The sequence below is a fragment of the Octodon degus genome, unplaced genomic scaffold, assembly GCF_000260255.1.
Source record: "Octodon degus isolate 3935 unplaced genomic scaffold, OctDeg1.0 scaffold00030, whole genome shotgun sequence".
Lineage (NCBI taxonomy): Eukaryota > Metazoa > Chordata > Mammalia > Rodentia > Octodontidae > Octodon > Octodon degus.
Window position 1 is genome coordinate 3,718,590 of NW_004524606.1, and position 15,060 is coordinate 3,733,649.

At 37.3% G+C, this 15,060-nt stretch overlaps 1 protein-coding gene across 3 annotated transcripts in view; it reads left to right on the top strand.

Moving 5' to 3' along the window:
- The window catches only part of Slc25a26 (solute carrier family 25 member 26), a 159,317-nt gene that overhangs the window by 57,857 nt on the left and 86,400 nt on the right, over positions 1-15,060 (top strand). The window lies entirely within an intron of this gene.

Consider the following 15,060-nt stretch of genomic DNA (forward strand, 5'->3'; position numbering starts at 1 on the left):
GCAAACTCATTACTAAGAGTGTGATATAAAATAAATTACTGTAATATGGACAATTAATGAAAAATTGGCAATGAAATAAGTGCTTTCAGAGATAATTTTTTCCGAAGCATGTATCATGGAGTTATCGCTTGGCTCCCTCATAAGGGAATGGAATGAGCTGGGAAGTTTACTGTGGCCTGGAGACTAGAACTGCAAGTGGGTGACTTGAAGTGCAGTGTACCCAGGGTCAGTGCTTTCTAGGTCAGTCGGGCAGTCAGTCAATCCATCTGTCCGTCCGTCTGTCTTTCCTGAGTGAAAAAAAAAAAAAAAAAAAGCTTTATCAGCAGTAGGTGATTTTACTTCATTTTTACAGGTTTCATGTTTTAATCTTTGTCTCTCATAAGAGAGACTAAAAGTTGAATTTTAGATGATGAGATACAAGAGAAATCTTTGACATGGGACCTCCCCCCCCCCCTTTTTTTGGTACTATTGACTGAACTCGTTACTTTGCACTTGCCAGGCAGACACTTACACCACTGAGCTATCTCCCTGGCCAGGACATAATTTTCTAATAAAACACAAATGAGAACTTATATATGACTCTATTGCATCTGTCTTTCTATTTGAAGATACTTGGCTAATAATATAATTAAGGAGTATATTTCCTGGCAAAATATTGATACTCATTAAAATTTCCCATTTTATTCTCAGTTGTTTTATTTTCAATTGCAGATATCAGTCTGCCTTATGACACATAACCATTGTTAACATGTTGTTTAAAAGTTTGATTTCTACAAGGTAGCAACCTATGGGGTCATTGTCTGGTTGGTGTAGACCTGAAGAACTTGTGGTGACAGACTGAATTTTCCTAATTAATTATTTGTGTAAAGATGACCTCTGTCTTTCAGAAATATCACCCATACTATATCTTTGTTCTTATTCCCTGATGCACTAAGCTTCACATTTCATCTAGGTGTTGGAAAAGGTAGGGAACTAATAAAAAAATTTTCAAAAATCTTCTGAAATGATGCTGAATACATTTATATTCCAGAGTACTGGTTTTACATACAAAAAGATAAAACATGGTTACAACTGCAGTCTATTCTTTTAAAAATTTATTTTGACATATGTTATTTTAGTAATTAATTTTTAGACTGCAGTCCCTGCAAATATTGTGACCTTACTGAAATGACTTTGTTTACTCAAAATAGGAGAAGTTTGTTGGAAATGTAATTAGGGTCTTCTGCATTGTGTGAATTCATAAAAGATCTTTCAGAACTGATTTTAGTTGATGTATTGCTTTTGTACAAGATTCTCAGATAGAATGAGAGAAGTATTATTGCTGAATGAAACATAGTTTTCCAAGTGAGAAAAATAAGAAATTATGCATCTGTCTTAAACAAAATTCTTGCATTATGAATAGTTCGATTCTTACATTATTCTGACACCAGTATCAGATCTTTTGCCAAGAGCTCATTTGATTGTTTCAGTAAGAAAATAGATGGAAGCTTTAGTGAGAATCACTGGGGAACTTGAACATTTATTTTGTGTGCAGCTTTTTCTTTGAAACAGTTTTATCTCTATAGCAGTAGCCCATTAGAATGAGATTGAAGTTTGAATCTATGCATTAAAAAACAGATTATATATGTTCTTTAGAGTTTTTGAATCCATTCATACTTTTTATCCACCTTTGATGTTTGTGGAGATTGCATGTGTGTCCCTTATGTTCTCTTAAACTGTCTTAGTTACTGGGAATTTTCTACTGAGTCTAAATAAGGTCAACAAATTATACTATTTACCTCATCTTTTCAGTTTTCATTCTTCTGATCTTGGCCAAATTAGATGTGTCCAAGTGTCTTGGTGTAGTGATGTTATTGCAACAAAAACAGGGAGGAAAATCATAGCTGCTGTCATAACCAAGACGATTTCAGGTGGAACACTCACCAAAACATTTTGCAGACAGCTGCCTCATAGTGTTGGATGTAAATTAGAAAGACTTGTATAAAGAAAGCAAGCAAAGAAAGACAGTATGTTTCAAAACAAGTGGAAATAAATTCAGCTAGTAGATATCCACAAATTCTACTCTACAGTCATTTATAGAGTGCTGTGTGTTGGGTGTTAGTCACAACTTTTCTGCCCTAAACAATTGACATTCTCTGGAGAAACAAATAAGGAAATATGATCCTTAGAGTTCAGTGTAGTGAAGGCTGCAGTTATAAGCACATCCAACATTCACCAGGGCCTATAGAGGAAGGACTGCTTGAATGGTACTTAGCTAATATGTATTGAATTAATAAAAGCAAGTCTGAATTAGATCTATTTCAGACCACCAGAGGATGCTTCAACAGAGCACTCCCAGACTGGGGTATTGGTAAGAAGGAGAAGTTGAACCTCCCACCTCAGCTGGGTGTTTGCTAGCGGACTGGAAAAGGGCACAGGGAGAAATCCCTGACTTGTATCCATCCAGATAAGAGGATAAATTATTGGTATGTGGCCCTTGACTGTACAAATCTGAAGGTAGAAGTTGGTTGGGGCTGTCTCAGTGGTAGGACGTTGCCATTTTAGTAACGCACAACTCCTGGCTTCCTTTTTGATAGACAAGAATAGCCACTGAATAGTTTAGAGGTAGGTGAGGACTATTCCTTTCAACCCCAACTTTGCTATAAGTAATTAAGCAGGTCCAACAAATCATTCAGCTGGTCCTGTATATGCATTGTAACCCCCTGTATTTAGGTACAGAGATCACTGCTCATTGAAAAGTTCACTACACAGTAGATAGAACAACTTTCCAGACTTGGATACCCTTATCATCCGTCCCTTGGCAATAAGAATGTCCCCCAATCTGTTAGCTGGACACAAGTGCCTTTAAAGATAAGCCTCTTGATTGTCATTGAAAGTCTTCCCAGCTCTTTTGTCTACGCACTTAGTTTCACCCCCATCCCCAAACTCTTCATGTTATGGTAGACTCTGGCCTGTTTTTCTGGAAGCTTTCTATGTAGGGGTTATGAATTTTGTTTTTATTAACCTATTTTTTTTAGATCAATTTAAGTCACTTCTTAAAGTGCATCACTCTTTTGCACAGTACTACATATAAGGGAACCATTAGCTACTCAGCCACTGCTCTGTTGGTAGAAATTACAAAGATTCTGAACTGCTTAGTAGTGTTCAAATGCCATTTCATTTGTGTCTGAGAGTGTGTGTACGTTCCATACCAAGAAGTATGAACACTTGGCTAGAGGTGAGGGCATTTGTAATTTTGATAAGTAGCACCAAATGGCCCTTAGTGGCAGTGCCAGCTGACTCTTTCCAATAGCAGAAGAGTGCTCTGTTTTCACTGCCACTCACTGGAGATGAAAAATTATGTCTTTATAGTTTTAACTTTAACTTAAGTAAGTTTAAGCATATTGACATGTATCTAAAAGCCTTTTATTTCCTTCACTGTGTAGTGATTGAGTCATGACAACATTCTTGTGAGAATTAAATGAGAAGATTCAGGTGCCCTATTCTCTATAGTGACTGCCACACAGTACTGTACATATTCAAGAAATGTGGGGCCAGTGAGGTAGCTCAGTGGTCTAAGCCCATGCTTAGGCAAGTGAGGGGACTGGAGTTTGATCCCTGGCACCACATGCTGTACCAGCACTGCCCCTGGGCCTGCTGAGCCAGTCACTGAGACAGGTATGGTGGTGCATGCCTGTAATCCAGTGCTGGGGAAGCTGAAAACAGGAGGATCATGAGACTGAGCTGTATAGTGAGACCCTGAACCAAATACATTAAAAAAAAAAAAAAAAGAAAAGAAAAAGAACTGTGAGCTGTGATAATTCATATTGCTGCTAATGGAAAGAGCTTTTGAAAGTGAAGGGACACCATGGTGTGATACACAGTTCTGCCCCTACCAACTGTCTGCTTTTGGCAAGTTACTTAACGTTTCTGTCTGTTTTCCCATTTATGCTAAGAACTTTGCATAGATTATGTACACTGAAATCTTCATAGCCCTCTCCTAAGACAGGTATTACAGCAATACCATCTACTAGAAAATTCAGAAATTAAAGCCATTTCTTGCTTGCTAGGTTCTTGAAAGGGATGTCATCTTCTACATTTGAATGTGTGAACAGTTTCATGATGAACAACTGTTGTGTTTGAACTGAGAGGTCAAATATTGCTTGTAAATGTTCTCAGTTGCAATTCTAGAATGTTTTATAGAAAGGAATTTCTGTAATTATAGTGAATTACAGTCTGTAACTGATATTGTATTGACTTGCTACTTCTGTAGGGAAAGCAGTATCTTAGTATAATAATGTAGTTATCCTAACTGATGGATGAGCTGATCAGAATCCCTAATATAAGTGGGTTTGAAAAATTTTATGATTTCCTTTTTTCATCAGATTGATGATTTGTTGCAGCATGTTTTTCAAATAAGATTACCCATTCAGAGACTTTCTTACTGAGTACAGTACTTCAATGTTTTACATTGAAAAATATTTCGAAGCAACTGTAGCTAGAACTTCTGTTATATGCCATCTTTAAGTCTGTATACTACTACTTTCAAAACAGTAAAAAGAGGAAAAAAAAAGTATCAGGTGAGGATTTTAGTATTAGTGCTGTGTATCTGTCCCTGATTCTATGAAGTTTTTTTTTTTTTTTTTAATCTCTGTCTCTTTGGCTTGTCTTTATATTTCATGTGTTACTTGTCTTCCCATGTAACATAAAAGTGCTTCTTGAAACTGTTGGACTTTACTTCTTTGTACTGTGTACAGGCGTTAGCATAAGGCTGTTCACATAGTGAGTGCTCAATGAATATTCTCGGCTTTCCCATTTCTTTAAGCTTGATTCTTTCCACATGTTATCACACACCACTATCGTGCCAGAATGGTAAGCACGAGGGGAGCTGGGAACAGGTAGGGCAGAGACTCAGCCTTTCCATACACACAGAGCTGCTATGATCTTTACCATAGACAGGTGATGAAATACTGTACCAAAGAGTACAGAACTTTCTAAAATTTCAGTCTTAAACATTGAAAAAATAGTTTGTGTAAACTGGTTTTATTTTTAAAAAATAAATGCTTCAATACTTATTTTTTTATCTTAAGTGATTCTACTGAAAAATTCAAGGGGAAAAGTAATTAGGAACTTTTCCAAACTGTTACTATGAAATTGTTTTTTTACTTAAAATCCAATGCAAACATTGAACCCTACTTTAATCCTACATAATTCATTTTATTAACTATGACCAAGTAGAACATCTGTTAAAATTCCATAATGTTAGCTTCATGGGAAAAGCAAAAAAAATCTGTTTGTTCTTGGAATTTGTCCATTTTTTTTGTTGTTGTTATTGTTCAGACTTTCGGTAAATATGTAACAAAACGTTCTTATTAATGAGAATATTAAACAAATGAAAATAAAATTTCCCCTTTAATCAGAAAAGCTTATAAAGTGAGTCACTTAATGACATTTACATTATTATAACTACTGCAGATATGTTTTATGAAGAATGAAGGATAGTTCATTCAGTTAATCCTTTAATGCAAGAATCTAAAATTATAACTCCTCAAATATGGATTTCTAGCCTACAGTTTTTCATCATCTCTTAGATAAATATTTTAGGAAGAACAATCTAGTAAAATTAATGTAGACAAGTTATTTTAGTCTCTTAGTACATATTTTTTCATGCTTTGTTTATGTGAAACCAGCTGCTATTTACTTTTCTCGCTCCTTGGACAAAGTTTGTTTGTTTGAACTGTAAAGTTTTGAAAATGCTGTATAATTTTATTTTGGCACATGGGTGATGTTTTCGAATGGGGGCATCAGTTCCCATGTGCATGACTTACTGAAAGGCATATGTGATGATGTAAATCTAGAAGACAGGTTGATAAAGATGGAAATCCTCTCTTCTTTATTTTAAATGTTACAGCCATAGACTGTGGTGTTGGAGTGGCCCTTGTTCCCTTGTGTTTTTATCCCCTGTGGAATATCATCTTTCATCTTTGTGTTAGTTTGGATTGCAGTTAGGCTGCAGAGAACAGAAAATAGGAGTACAAATTTTCAACAAATAAGGATTTCCTTTTTTTCTTTCTCCTCTTCCTTCTCCTCTTGTTTTCTTTGTATAACAAGAAATCTGAACATGCTTAATCTGAGGCTGATGTGCTGATTAATCGATGGCCAGGAGAATTTAGTCTCTTTCTTCTTGGCTGACCAGAATGCTTATGGTCACAAAGTAGAGGCTGGACTTCTAGGCCATGGGGCCCATTCAACCATGAAGATGGAGAGGAAAGGAGGTAGTTCTAGACTTTTCTGTCCTTCTGTTTATCTGGAAAATGAAAGCATTCTGGGCCTCCCAGTTGCCTATGGTTTGGAAAGTTCAGTAGGTAGCTGTGCAGTGCAATGGGGAAGGCAGGATAGATGGCCCCGGCAGTACTGTTAGTGAGTCACCCTGCAGCGTCTACTGTGTTCTGTCTACTCAGCCTCTTACTGATAGTCTATCCTCTCAGAACAGACCACTGCACATATCTTACAATTCCATCCCATCCTGGGGTGTCCCCTTGCTAATATCCATGAGTGCCAGACATTTTAGACATTTAATTGTGCTTTAGAAACCATAATATTCATCTTTATTCTATTCCTACCACCTCTGTTCTTGGGGACACCCATGTGAAAGCTTTGCTTAAAGAATTATTTGGTGGTATCTCATTATTTTGAAGATAAAAGTTTCTTTTTAAAAAATTTACTTGATACAGGGTCTCGCTTCGTAGTTGAAACTCGTAGTGATCCTCCTGTCTCAGCCTCCCCAGCACTGGGATTACAGGGATGCATCACCATACCTGGTTTCAGGGCAGATACAGTTTACCCACAGTTCTGGGGCCAGCACGGCGTACAGTACTGGGGATTGAACTTGGGACCTTGCACTTGCCAGGCAGGTGCTTATTCTGCTGAGCTGTCTCCCCAGCCCATAAATTTATTTCCAACTTATTTTTCATACAGTTTTGATTTTAAAGTTAAAAATCTTGGAATATACTCATACTGATATAATCATTTGTAAACAGTTTCTTTTAAAAGTATGTAAATCACATTTTAAATTGAAATAATAACTGGTGTTTAATGAGTATTTATGGTATTCTGGACACTGTGCTAAGTTTTTGATACATTTTTTTGTATAATCCTCACAGGAGTCCCAAACAGATCTTTACTTCCTAGTAACTGAAGCCTCCAGTTATAATTGAGACGGGGTTTACCTATAACAGGGAGAGAAACAAGGAATCCAGAGCGCACAAACTTTTGGTAGCTGTTTATTTTGCATTTCATAGCATATACATTTTCCTTTGGAGACAAATAAATATGTAAAGTGAATATTACATATTTGTAGCTCTTTGGTCCTTAAAACTTTAGATATGCATTAGTGCCAGGAATAATTAGAAGACATAGATGTAGAAATCTGCTTTGATAGAACTGCTCATAGATAACAGTGTCTTTAAAGTGTGTTTGCTTCTGGTGTTTCCATGATTGGCTCATGCCATTTGCCCATGTGACCTTTCTTTGAGGGGCTTCCTGTGACTAGTCAGACTGAGATAGATCTGTGCCAGTGCCAGTCCTGCATCTTTTACCCTGATGTGCACCACTATCTGAAATCATCTGCATTTCTTGGTTACAATTTTTTTTCCTGTTTCCCTCCCTCTGTTAGAAGGCAGGTGCTTCTTGTCCATTTGTTTGTTTGTTTCTTTTCTTTTTTTTTTTGGTATTTAGGACAGGGTCTATGGAGTCTACAGGGTCTCATTGCGTAGATCAGACTCTTAGTGATTCTCCTGTTTTCAGCCTCCCAAGTGCTGGGATTACAGGTGTGCATCACCACACCCAGTCTCAATGGCTGTCTCAGCGCACCCCAGGGGCAGGGCTGTCAGGGCAGACCTGGGCATTGAACTCCCGGTCTCTGCATCTGCCTAAGCAGGCCCTTTTATCCACTGAGATATTTGGCCAGCCCTGTCCATTTGTTTCCTACTGTTGTCTAACACCTAAAACACAAAATACAGAATGAACAAACTGAGTTGTATTTCTCAGAAGTACACTTAATATTTTTAATATTTCTAGTTGATATTTGAATAAACATGGATTTCATGAGAATATGGGGGTCCTCCACTTGATTGCCAGACAAATTAATGGTTTTCTGTCAAATATTCTTCACTGTCAAAGAAGTCAGTTTTCTTCTTGACTTCTCATTATATTTCCTGGTAATCTTGTACTACCCATAAAAAACCCTTACTTTACTCTTGTTATTTCTAGTTATGATTGCTCTTGTGAAATATATATATATATATAATATAAAATATATATATTTTCTGAAGTAACACATGGAAATCGTAAAGAACTTCTTCATGAGGAAGAATCTTCAGATGCAACTTATGTCCACTGAACAATGTTAAGTTAATTTTGAACTCAGTGCTGTATTCCATAGTTGGCCTAAGCTTGTAATTCTCCTGCCTCATATCTGAACAACCACTGTCTTATCAGGAGGATTAAACAACATGCTGTATTTACATATTAGAAAAACTAAATGTGAAGTCAGCTTAGGGACAGTAGTTGAAGGTTTTCATTAATGCAATTCCTGAAAATGCTAATCTGTAGATTTTGATGAGCTGGCTACAGATCATCTTGGAGATCATGTAATGAAAAATTGTTACCTTTAAATGTGAATTATGATGGATTTACATATACTTTTATAATCTTTCAATTACTAAATGGTAAAATACTAACTTTTTTTCTAAGTCAGAGTTTAGACCTGGAATTTAAAGTCAAGCTAATTAGAATTCTAATCTATTTTTCTTGTCATAGTTTACCTTCTTCTCACATCTTTAAGAATTTTTCATGAAATCCTGGTAAAGTGACAGATCTGTAAGGCTTACAGCAGATTTGTTGGTCTAGAAGTATAGTACAATTTTTGAGTGTCAGAGGATTCCTTTTTGCAAGAAAATTGAACTTAGACTCTTTGCATTCAGCTATGTCTTCAGCCTTATAAGTTTCTTTTATTGTGAGATGCAGAGTATCGCTAAGTTGGCCTAAGCTTGTAATTCTCCTGCCTCATCCATTGGAGTACTATGATTACAGGTATCAGGACCTAAGCAGCCTTAATAAAGAATGGATGAAGAAAGATGCTCAAGTCAATCTAATTATCAGTTAGAAGCATTTCACTGGCATCTTCCCATATATATATACATCCATTTTTTCAAAGAAGCAGGAATCAGTGAAAAAGCCTATTTCTCATTTTTGAAAATACTCATGTGGATGTAAAACTTGTGGTTATGAAATCAGACACTAGAGGGCGCACAATGCCCGTGTTAATAGATTTTGATGGCAGCTCCTAGATTGCTTACTTGGCATTTCTAGAACCGGGTCAGGTTGGAAAATGCAAATCCAAGCATGATAATATGTTCTGACCCAAAGTACTTGAATGTATAAGTTTGGTTTATCTTTTGCTGCATGCATGCACAAAATTGATTTCAGTTCTAACTTTTCCAAATCTTTACCATGGAAAACTTTAGAGATAGATGAAAGCAGATTAGAACATGAAGCCCTGTCATCCCGTCACTCAGCTTCAGTTGCTACCAACCCTTGGCCATTATTGATCCACCTGTGCCCATACCTACTTCTTGCTGTTCTTTAGTCTGACGCACATTCTATGCATTACTTTATCCTGAAATACTTCACTGTGCATCTCAAAATGATAAGAAGGGTAAGTACCTTTCACTTAGAAAATGAGTGTTATAACAGACAGACAAGTGCTGTAATACATGATCTCACAGGTGGAATTTAAGAGCTGAACCTGCAGAAGCAGAGAGTAGAAGCAGAGAGTATTCCCGGGGCAGAAGAGGAGATGCTGGAGAAAGTGTAAACTTTCAGTTGTACCATGAGGATGTCCTGGGAATCTGAAGTGTGGCAGGGTGGTGATTTTGGGTGTGTTTTACTACTGAAGTCATGATAACCATCAGAAAATGCATATATGTGTCAAATCATGATGTATACTTTGGGCGTATATAATCTTTGTCAGTTATTTAAAACTATAAGTGCGTGGTCTCTGAGTATTTCCCTCATGCTGTTTATCAGTGACTAAGAGGAGGATAGTACTTTTACAGTTGGAAAACTGGCAGACATTATTAGTAGTAATACATGTCCATTATGGTGCCCAAGAAGGGTGTAATGTCACTTATTTGGTCTTCTAGCCAAGCAAATAATTGTAGAGTGAACATGAGAAAAACGTTGTATAAACCCAATGAGGCAAAATTATAGTGGGTAGGGTGGATTATCAATCTGATGACTTTAGGGTCTGCCCCAAGGATTGGTGGAGCATACGTCTAGGTGAGTCATGCAGGTGTGACCCCGACCCATTCTTCTCTGCCACTGCATCCACATTCTGTTTACTGATCTTCATGAACTAAACAGCTTTGCTCTGTCAGGCCCTTCAGCCTCAGTGTTCCTGCCTTGGAGCCAACTGACCACAGACAGAATCCACTGAAATTGTCAACCAAGTTAAACCGTGCTCTCGCTTTCACTCTGTCTCTCGCTCTGTCTCTCTCACTCTGTCTCTTTCGGTCTCTGTCTCTCTCTCTCTCTGTCTCTGTCTTTCTGTCTGCCTCTGTCTCACTCTCTCGCTCTCTTGCTCTCTCACTCTCATAGTACCTGAGATTGAACTCTGGACCTTGTGCTTATGCCACTGAGCTATCTCCCTGACTAAACTTCTCTTTTGCATTGCATCAGGTACTGTGTCTTATTAACAGAAAAGTTGTCTAATACAGTTGTTGAGGTCATGGAAAATAAAGATGAAAGGATGGTTAAAAATAGGAGGAGGCGAAGGCAGCAGCAAGTGGATGCGAGGTAGTGTCCTGAACTGGCTCCTGGAATGGGAAAAGGCTTCTCAGAGAGAAAAGTGGTAAAACTCCTGTGGGATCTATAATGCCATAGCTGGCTTTGATAAGGGTAGCCTGGTTAAAATACTGATCCTAGAGAAGCTGTCTGTGGAGTTTATTTTGAACTGTACCATTTTGGCAACTTTTATGAAAGTCTTTAAATTATTTTAAAAACAAAAAAGCTTAGAAAGATTGTCAGATTTTGGCATTAAACTCAAGTACAGATAGTCTTAAAATGACCTAAAGTAATGATAATGGGGCCGGGGAGATGGCTCAGTAGAATAAGTGCTTCCCTGGCAAGTGCAAGGGCCTGAGTTCAATCCCCGGTTCCACAAAATCATCATCATCATCATCATCATCATCATCATCATCATCATCATCATCATCACAACAACAACAACAATAAGAAGTTAAATTTAAAACATTTTTATTATTAATTTGTAATACATGAAATCAGTAGCAAGCCTCATGATACAGAACTTAAAAGCAGCAGTCTCTTGTCCATCTGTCTGTTCTTTTCCCACTTACTGGAGAGTTACTCTTTTAAATCAATTTTTATTTTTAATTCTTCTGATTACTTTAACATTCAGTATAATGTAGTCAAGCATCTGCTTCCTTTTTTTTTTTTTTTTTTTTTTCCAGAACCAGGAATTGAACTCAGGTCCTTGTGCTAGCCAGGCATGTGCTTATTCTACTGAGCTATCTTCCCGGCCCATGCATCTGCTTCTTAATTTTCCACTGTAGTTAGTAAAATTGAATTTTGAGATCTGAAATTTAGCTCACAATACTTACTTCTTTTCAATCCTGTCTCACCCTAGCATTCCAGACCTACATGTTTCCTTCTTTTAGGTTATTTTAGAAACTTTCTAAGTAATATATTTGTGCCCACTGGCCCACCCTCCTGCTGTGCTTCCTCTTTCCTTTCAAGTGCTGGACATTGAACGCAGGGCCCTCTAGTGCTGGGTGCATGCTCTGCTACCAAGCTACTCCCCTGGCCCTGTGTCGTTGTTTCTTAGGCCACACACACTTTCAGCATCTTAAAGCTTTCTTTCATTGTGAGGCTGTAGCTTCCTTTTACCTTCTTGCCTGACGTAACTTACAAGTTCTATTTCTTGGAAAAAACTTTCACCCCTAGTTTTCAAAATGACTAACAGTTTGGTATTGTCCTTCACTCAAATCACTCCATGTTTTTTTGTTGCTTCTACAAGTTGTTTATGTGTGTTTGGGAGACTTCATGAGTGGTCACCAGGCCAGATAGCAGGCTCAGGTTATTGTTTCCATTAGTGTTGGTGCTATGTCACCCAGAAGGGAGTGTTTCCAGCATTAGAATTAGATAGAATACCTTTTCTTGGACTCTATCCGTTGCTAAAATTTAATCTTATAAATTAAATTTCCTGAATATTTGGGACATGAGCTATTTTTTCTTAGAGTTTCTAATTTTCTTTCTTTCTCTCCTCCACCCCCCACCCCCTAGAGGGGGTACATTACTTGCCTTCAAAAAAAAAAAAAATTGTGACAACCTTGAAATCATATTGTCTTTTGTACTGTGTCCCTTTCTCTTGAGAATCCTGGAGTCTCCCATCTTCTCTTTTACTCTGGCACTGTATTCCCTGCCTCTGATGATCTCTTAGTCCCGGGAGTTGGCTTTGCTGTTTCATGAAGTCTGCTGAGCACAGTGGTTCAGACCACTGGCTTTCCCACCAGACTGCCTGAGACCCAGCCACAGCTCTGCCTCTGCCAAGCTTCCATCTCTGTTGCCTTTTCTCCTTATTTTTGCTTCTTTTAAAATAAAATCACACTAATAAATCAATCTCAAAACTAATTTCTCTGTCTCTCTGTTTCCCTCTATCTTCTCTCTCTCCCCCTTTCCTTGACTGCTTTTCCCCTGAAACCTTCAGAATGGTAGTAGACACTCTGACAGTTAATCACTAAATATTTCTGTGTATTTTCTGCAAATGGAATCATAGTTCTTATAACTCTTTTATTATACCCAGAAATTTAATGAGTTGTGTTAACATTATCTCTTACGTGGCTGGTTTTCTGTATTATCCCAGCAGTTAAGAGTTTTACAACTTTTATGTCTCTTCAGGATTCAGTGAAGGGTTACAGATTGTATTTGGTTATTAGATGCCCCAGCTTTTTGTTTTCCATCACACTGACATTTTTGTACAGTCCAGAGTACTATAAAGTCCCATAATGTGGATTGTCTGATGTCCTTATGATTAGATTCAGGTTACTTTTATTATTGTTATTTTTGGTGCTCAAATATATATATATATATATATCCATTCATTCATTCATTCATTCTATACTGCCTTATTCCCTGAATTGGCAAAAATGGGGCTCAGCAATATAAGTTGTTCTCTGGCTTTCAGTACATTAAAGAGTCTGTGCTCCTATGCTAGTAAAAAGTAATTGCTGTCATAACATTTTGAGACTGTGATCATCCTGTTCCCCAATAATCTTTCACCTAATAGTTTTACCCTCTGTGGATGAGCTGAAACATTTATTACATTACTATTGCAAAATGATTATTTTCCTAACACTGTCACTTTTCTCTGAATTTATTTACTGGCATTCTTCTATAAAGAACTTTTCTCTTTCCCCCCCAATTTATTTTTACTATTCCTATGGACTCATGGATTTTTTTTTATCAGTCTCATTGAGATATAATTTGTATACTCTATATAATTAAAAGTGAAAGTTCACTGGGTTCTAGTGTGTTCACAAATATTTGCTGTCCACCACTATAATTCTGGATTATTTTTATTCAATAATTATGTCCATTACCACACATTATTCTGATGCTTAAACTGTCTTAGTTTGGTCAGTGGGAGATGCTTCAGGCCCACTTCTCTTCTTCTTTGGCATTTTCTCTATTATCCTCTGAGGATCAGCTGGAGTAGCGCTCCATTCTACTCAGCTCTACATGTAGCCTCACTGGCAGATCCTGTGATGAGTGATCTTCCCGAGGAGCCCTGGAGTTCTCACAGTGGGAATAATATGTAGAAGTCAAGATACAGGCTTGAGTACATGATTGTATCTGGGTCTTTTAGTGGGGAGGAAAGAATTTTATGTACATATTTCTTCCTTCCCACTTCCATGTATGCATTTCAAGCAAAGAAATCATGATTATTGTTTATCTTTAAAAATAATCTTCCATAACACTGACTTGTTTCTGCTTACAGTGCTATGAATTTTAGCACATGTGTGTTTCTATAACTACCAGCACAGTCAGGAGATAGGGTGCCTCTGTCATCCTGAAACTGTCCTGTGCTGGCTGTACCTTTGGAGTTCTTCTAGACACTGGCAGCCATTGATCTGTTCTCCATTGCAATAGTTTTGTTTTGGAATTTAGAATATCAATTTGTTTTGAGAATATAGTTTATATTATTCACAGCCTGCTTAATGTTTTAATTTTTGGGATACTGAAAAAATGGTCCAGGCTGGCCTTAAATCTGGTTCTCCTGCCTTAGCCTCCTAGTAGCTGAGATCATAGGCAGGTCCCAGGTCCCACCATACTTGACTTATTGGTATAACCTTCTAAGACTAGTGTCAGTCATATAGCATAATGCTTTTGAGATTCATTCCAGTCACTGTGTGTATCAAAAGTTCGTTCCTTTTTCATTGGTTGGGTGGTATTCTGTTGTTTGAGTGTACAATGGAATGCAAAAATAGGTGTTTATCTGTTCATTTGTTCAAACATATTTGAGTTCTGTCCAGTTAGTTACTATGAAAAGAACTGGTATAAGTAGTTGTACTTAGGTTTTTGCGATCACAGGTTTTCATCTTTCTTTGGCAGACACAAATAGGAGTGTTTGGCCATAAGGCAAAAGTAGGCTTAATTTCATGAGAAATTGCCAGATTTGTTTGGGGCCACGTTGTTTTGCATCCCTAATCAGTAGCGTATGTTCTGAAACCTGTCAGCACTTGGTATTATAAGGGTTTTTTTATCTTAGCCATTCTTTTTTTTTCCCATAATTTTATTGAGAAACAAATAGCAATGAGATAGTTTCAAACCAAATTGGTAGGACAGTTTCAATAATTAAGACATTGCATACATTCTTCCTAGTGGTTAACTGCTGTACAAGATGAGGCTTGATATCCTATTTACAAACACTATTAGAACAAATCCCTCTATTCATTAAGAGAATGTAACTATATATCTATCCTAACCACTTTGAATACACAG